Genomic DNA, 7308 nt, shown 5'->3' with positions numbered 1-7308 from the left:
CTCTCTCTCTCCCATGTGTATCCTCTCTCTCTCTCCCCCATGTGTATCCTCTCTCTCTCTCCCATGTGTATCCTCTCTCTCTCTCCCCCATGTGTATCCTCTCTCTCTCTCCCCCATGTGTATCCTCTCTCTCTCCCATGTGTATCATCTCTCTCTCTCCCATGTGTATCCTCTCTCTCTCCCATGTGTATCATCTCTCTCTCTCCCATGTGTATCCTCTCTCTCTCTCTCCCATGTGTATCCTCTCTCTCTCTCCCATGTGTATCCTCTCTCTCTCTCCCATGTGTATCCTCTCTCTCCCATGTGTATCCTCTCTCTCTCTCACTCTCCCATGTGTATCCTCTCTCTCTCTCTCTCTCCCATGTGTACCCTCTCTCTCTCCCATGTGTACCCTCTCTCTCTCCCATGTGTATCCTCTCTCTCTCTCTCTCCTGTGTACCCTCTCTCTCTCTCTCCCATGTGTATCCTCTCTCTCTCCCATGTGTATCCTCTCTCTCTCTCTCCCATGTGTATCCTCTCTCTCTCTCCCATGTGTATCCTCTCTCTCCCATGTGTATCCTCTCTCTCTCTCACTCTCCCATGTGTATCCTCTCTCTCTCTCTCTCTCCCATGTGTACCCTCTCTCTCTCCCATGTGTACCCTCTCTCTCTCCCATGTGTATCCTCTCTCTCTCTCTCCCATGTGTACCCTCTCTCTCTCTCTCCCATGTGTATCCTCTCTCTCTCCCATGTGTATCCTCTCTCTCTCTCCCATGTGTATCCTCTCTCTCTCTCCCATGTGTATCCTCTCTCTCTCTCTCCCATGTGTATCATCTCTCTCTCTCCCATGTGTATCCTCTCTCTTTCTCTCCCCTGTGTATGCTCTCTCTCTCTCCCATGTGTATCCTTTCTCTTTCTCTCCCATGTGTATGCTCTCTCTTTCTCTCCCCTGTGTATCCTCTCTCTCTCTCTCCCATGTCTATCCTTTCTCTCTCTCTCCCATGTGTATCCTCTCTCTCTCTCTCCCATGTGTATCATCTCTCTCTCTCCCATGTGTATCCTTTCTCTCTCTCTCCCATGTGTATGCTCTCTCTCTCCCATGTGTATCCTCTCTCTCTCTCCCATGTGTATCCTTTCTCTCTCTCTCCCATGTGTATCCTTTCTCTCTCTCCCATGTGTATGCTCTCTCTCTCTCCCATGTGTATCCTTTCTCTCTCTCTCCCATGTGTATGCTCTCTCTCTCTCCCATGTGTATCCTTTCTCTCTCTCTCCCATGTGTATGCTCTCTCTCTCTCCCATGTGTATCCTTTCTCTCTCTCTCCCATGTGTATGCTCTCTCTCTCTCCCATGTGTATCATCTCTCTCTCTCTCCCATGTGTATGCTCTCTCTCTCTCTCCCATGTGTATCTTTTCTCTTTCTCTCCCATGTGTATGCTCTCTTTCTCTCCCATGTGTATGCTCTCTCTCTCTCCCATGTGTATCCTTTCTCTTTCTCTCCCATGTGTATCCTCTCTCTCTCTCCCATGTGTATCCTCTCTCTTTCTCTCCCATGTGTATGCTCTCTCTCTCTCCCATGTGTATCCTCTCTCTCTCTCCCATGTGTATCCTCTCTCTCTCTCTCCCATGTGTATCCTCTCTCTCTCTCCCATGTGTATCCTCTCTCTTTCTCTCCCATGTGTATCCTCTCTCTCTCTCCCATGTGTATCCTCTCTCTTTCTCTCCCATGTGTATGCTCTCTCTCTCTCCCATGTGTATCCTCTCTCTCTCTCTCCCATGTGTATCCTCTCTCTTACAGACAAGTTCACCCTCTCATCAGTTTGGAGAGCTGTAAGGATCTAAAACACAAACAAACACACATAACACGCATTACAAAACTAACAACTATCTCTAGGAGCTTTCACTGGAAAAAACTCCAAACTTCCCATTTAGGTTTTCCACCTACGTTTCTCACCTTCACATACTGTCTCTCTGTTTATATCTCTACTTCCATTATTTTCTTCTCTCTCTTTCATCTTCCCTCCATCTCTTCCTACATCTATCTCCCTCCATCTATCTCTCTCTCCCTCTCCCTCCGTCTCTCTCTCTCCCTGTATCTTTCCCTCACCCTCTCTCTCTCTCCATCTATCTCCCTCTCTTTCTGCCTCTCCCTTCATCTCTCTTTCGCATCCCTCTCAATAGATATTTCCCTCTCCCTCTCCCTCCATCTCGCTCTCTCCCTCTCCCTCATCTCTCTTCCTTTCCCTAAAAACTATCTCTCTCCCACATCCCTCTCCCTCTACCTCTCTCTTTCCCTCTCCCTATCTCCCTCTCCCTCATCTCTCTCTCCCTCACTCTCCCACTCTCTCTCCATCTCTCTTTTTTCTCTCCCTCCATCGCTCACTCCATTTCTCCATTTCTCCCTCCATCCCTCTCCCTCCATCGCCCTCTCTCCCTCTCCCTACATCTCTCTCTCCATTTCTCCATCCATCTCTCTCTCTCCCTCCATTGCCCTCTCTCCCTCTCCCTCCATCTCTCACTCCATTTCTCCATTTATCCCTCCATCTCTCTTCCTCTCTCTCATTCTCCTTTCACCTCTCTCTCTCCCTCTCCCTCATCTCTCTTCCTCTCCCTCCATATATTCCCTCTCTCTCCTTCCATCTCCCTCTCTCTCTCCAACTCCATCCATTCTCTCTCTTCTCCCTGCATCTCTCTCTCTCCTCCCTCCATCTCTCTCTCTCCTCCCTCTCGCTTTCTCTCCCACCATTTATCTTCCTCGCTCTCATCTATCTTTTTTCTCTTACTCCATCTTTCTCTCTTCCTCTCCCTCCATCTCTTCCTCTCCCTCCATCTCATCCTCTCCCTCCATATCTCTTCCTCTCCCTCCATATCTCTTACTCTCCCTCCATATCTCTTCCTCTTCCTCTCTCCCTCGTTCTCCTTTCACTTCTCTCTCGCCCTTATCTCTGTTCCTCTTTGTCCCTCCATCTCTCTCTCTCCATCCCACTCCCTCTCTCTATCCCTCTCCCTCCATATCTCTCCCTCTCCCTCCATTCTCTCTCTCCTCCCTCCATCTCCCCCCTCATATTTCTCCCTCTCTCTCTCCCACTCCCTCCATTCTCTCTCTCCTCCCTGCATCTCTCTCCTCCCTCTGTCTCTCTCGCTCTCCTCCCTCTCTCTCTCTTTCTCTCCCTCCATCTATCCCTCTTTCTCTCCATCTCTCTTTCTCATCCTCCATCCCTCTCCCTATCTTTCCCTCTCCCTCCATCTCGCTCTCTACCTCCATCTATCTCCATCTCTCTCTCCCTCTCCCTCCATCTTTCTCTCTCCTGCATCGCTCTCTCTTTCCCTTTCCCTCTCACTCGATCTCTCTCTCTCCATCTCCCTCCATCTCTCTCCCGCTCTCTCTCTCTCCCTCTCACTCCATCTCTCTCTCCATCACTCTCCCTCTCTCTCCCTCTCCCCCTCACTCTCTCCCTCTCTTTCTCTCCCTCTCTTTCTCTCCCTCCATCTTTCTTCCTCTCTCTCTCTTACTCCCTCCACCCCTCTCTCTCCCGCTCCCTCCATATATCCCCCCTCACTCTCTCCCTCTCTTTCTCCCCCTCCATCTTTCTCCCTCTCTCTCTCTTACTCCCTCCACCCCTCTCTCTCCCTCTCCCTCCATGTCTCTCTCCCTATTTTCCCCTCTTCCTCTCCCTCCATCAATCTCCCTCTCTCTCCCCCTCTCCCTCCATCTCTCTATCTCTCTCTTTTTTCTCTCCCTCCATCTCTCTCCCTCTCTCTCTCTCTCTCCCCATCTCCCCCCATCTATCTCCCTTTCTCTCTTTCTCCCTACACCCCTCTCACTCTCCCTCCATATCCCCCTCCCTCACTCTCTCCCTCTCCCTCCATGTCTCTCTTCCTCTCCCTCCATCTCTCTCCCTCTCCTTCCATGTATCTCCCTCTCTCTCTCTCCCTCCATCTCTCTCCCTTCATCTCTCTTCTTCTCTCTCTCAATCTCATTTCATCTCTCTCTCTCCCTCATCTCTCTTCGTCTCCCTCCCTCTCTCCCTCTCCCTCCATGTCTCTCTTCCTCTCTCCATCTATCTCCCTCTTTCTCCATCTCTCTCTCCATTTTTCTTTTTTATCTGCCTCCACCCCTCTCTCTCCCTCTCCCTCTCCCTCCATCTCTCCCTTCCTCACTCTCTCCATCTCCCTCCATGTCACTCTCCCTCTCTTCCTCTCCATCTCTCTCTCCCTCACCCTCACCCTCCATCTCTTTCTCCATCTGTTTCCCTCATCCCTCTCCCTCCATTTCTCTCCCTTTCTCTATCCCTCTCCTTCCATTTCTCTCTCTCTCCCCTTCCCTTCATCTCTCTCCACCTCTCTTTTTCTCTCCCTCCATCTCCCTCTTCCTCCATCAAATCAAATTTATTTATAAAGCCCTTCTTACATCAGCTGATATCTCAAAGTGCTGTACAGAAACCCAGCCTAAAACCCCAAACAGCAAGCAATGCAGGTGTAGAAGCACAGTGGCTAGGAAAAACTCCCTAGAAAGGCCAAAACATAGGAAGAAACCTAGAGAGGAACCAGGCTATGAGGGGTGGCCAGTCCTCTTCTGGCTGTGCTGGGTGGAGATTATAACAGAACATGGCCAAGATGTTCAAATGTTCATAAATGACCAGCATGACCAGCGCCAATCCATCTCTCTTCCTCTTCCTCTCCCTCTATCCATCTCCCTCTCTCTCCCTCTCCCTCCATCTCTCTTTCCATCTCTCACCCTCCTTCCCTCTCCCTCCATCTCTCTCCCCCTCTCCCTCCATCTCTCTTTCTCTCCCTCCATCTCTCTCCATCACCCTCTCCTTCTCCTTCCATGTCTCTCTTCCTCTCTTCCTCTCCCTCCATCTATCTAACTCTCTCTTTCCATCTCCCTCCGTCTCCATCTGTCTCCCTCATCCCTCTCCCTCCACCTCTCTCTCTTCCTCTCCTTCCATCTCTTTTCCTCGTCCTCCATCTCTCTCCCTCACCCTCCATCTATCACCCTCTCTCTTTCCCTCCATCTCTCTCTCTCTCCATCTCTCTATCCCTCTCCCTCCCTCTCCCTCATCTATCTCATCTCTCTCTCCCTCTCCCTCCATCTCTCTTCCATCTCCATTTCTCTCTCTCCCTCACTCCCTCCATCTCTCACTCCCTCCCTCTCTCACCTCTCTTTCCCACTCCTTCTCCCTCCATCTCTCTCTCTCCTTCCATAGCTGTCTCCCGCCATCTCTCTCCCGCTCTTTCTCCCTCTCCCGCCATCTCTCTCTCCATCTCTCTCCCGCTCTCTCTCCATCTCTCTCTCCCTCTCCCTCCATCTCTCTCCCGCTCTCTCTCCCGCTCCCTCATCTCTCTCCCGCTCTCTCTCCCTCTATATCTATCCTTGTCCCTCCATCTCTCTCCCTCACTCTTTAACCCTCTCTTCCTCTCCCTCTCTCTCTCCCTCCATATCTCCCTCCATATCTCTCCCTACATCTCTCTCTCCCTCTCCTTCCGTCTCTCTCCCTCTCTTTCCGTCTCTCTCCCTCCATCTCTCTCCCTCCATCTCTCTCTCCCCATCTCTCTCTTTCTTTCCCTCCATCTCTTTCTCCCTCTCTCTCTTCCACTCTCTCCATTTCTCTCTCTCCCTCTCCCTGCATCTCTCTCTCACCCTCTCCCTCAATATATCTTCCTCTCCCTGCATCTCTCTCTCGCCCTCTCCCTCAATATATCTTCCTCTCCCTCATCTATCTCTCTCTCATCACTCTCTCCCTTTCCGTCCCTCCATCTCTCTCTCTCCCTCTGTCTCTCTTCCTCTCTTTCCGTCTCTCTCCCTCTCTCTTTCCCTCCATCTCTCTATCCCTCTCCCTCCATCTCTCTCTCCTCTCTCCCTCCCTCCATCTCTTTCTCCTCTCTCCATCTCCATCTCTCTCTCCCACAAGGCACACACAGGTAGTGCTTTTTCTTTTCTTCATAACTCAGGTTCTGTTTTTCACACGTCTCTGCTTTAACGGTTCTTACTCAGTGCTCTTTTAATACAGGCTGGTGTTTAGATCAATCTTCTCCAATCAATATTTAATATCAGAAAGAAGCGCTGGCCTTTTGGCTGCATGTACTCTGGCATATCGTCAAGACACACTCAAGATCGTTTCTATTCAGTCGCTCTCACAGAAGGTAATGAAGAATTGGATTGGACTGAGATACACTGAGGCTAAGTCCCAAATGGCACCCTATTCCCTATATAGTGCACTACTTTTTACCAGGGGCTTACGGTCCCTTATGGGCTCTGGTCAAAACTAGTGCACTATATAGTGAATAGAGTGCCATTTTTAGACACAGCCTGAGGCCTACAGTAAGATGGCTGCATTTCCACCTAACCCTGGCTCCTTTCAATCCATTATCACTCAGGTCAGTGTGAGGTACAGGGCAGAAGGTTTAGGAGAGGCAGGGAGGGAGGGAGGATGACAGAAGAAAAGTAGAAAGAGGTGAATAATAAATACAAATTGTAAATAGGAATTTGTTCTTAACTGACTTGCCTAGTTAAATTAAAGTTAAATAAATAAATACATTAGTGCATACAATAGCTGTAGGATCAGCAGAGGTATTCAGGGCAGTTAGAGGGACATTATTTAGGTTACTTGCTTTGTGTCTTCCCTGGTATATTGTACATTTGCTGAAGCATTATGACAAATCTGGTTCAACCTACGTTACAATGGTAGGGATTAACTGAGCTGGGCTTGGGTCATTGATTAGCAATTGTCTCAACGCAGCCTTATAATGCTGTGAAAGGATCCAGGAACCCAAATGATTTGGGTGGATCTCATCCTCCTTATAATACGAGCTTGGTTTCCCAGAAGGTATCAAAATTACAACCACACAGCTGCAATAGTCTCGTAGACAGTTATGGGGGCTAAAAGTCTGCTGAACTGTTCAATGCCACGCCTTTGTTGGTGTCAAGCAGTGACCGAATCAGTTCTTTAAAATCCATCTTCAGCTGTTATGAGCTGCCCTTCATAATGTCATTGAATAACACATGAACTATGATAAAAAAATCAATTTCCTGATCCTGGCAGCTTATTGATGTCCTGCTGTCCTGCTCCTGGAGAGCACAACATTTTTGCTCCAGGGACTGAGACATTTCTCACCATTGAAATGTCCAATACAAAGGAATTGAGAAATCTGCCCATTTCCATCCCGCACACAATTCGTTGAGCTTTTCACGGGCCCACGAGAAGCAGGATAGAGTAGGCCCGCTGCTCCCAGGGACAGGTCCAGACATCCCACAGCAGGCATTGCCCCGTCAAATCCAGAGAAAGGGAAAGGATTCGAACTTGACGATGAAGCCGCTGCTGTAGTCAGC

The sequence above is a fragment of the Salvelinus alpinus genome, chromosome 26, assembly GCF_045679555.1.
Source record: "Salvelinus alpinus chromosome 26, SLU_Salpinus.1, whole genome shotgun sequence".
In the NCBI taxonomy this organism is placed as follows: domain Eukaryota; kingdom Metazoa; phylum Chordata; class Actinopteri; order Salmoniformes; family Salmonidae; genus Salvelinus; species Salvelinus alpinus.
Note: the sequence above shows the minus strand (reverse complement) of the source record.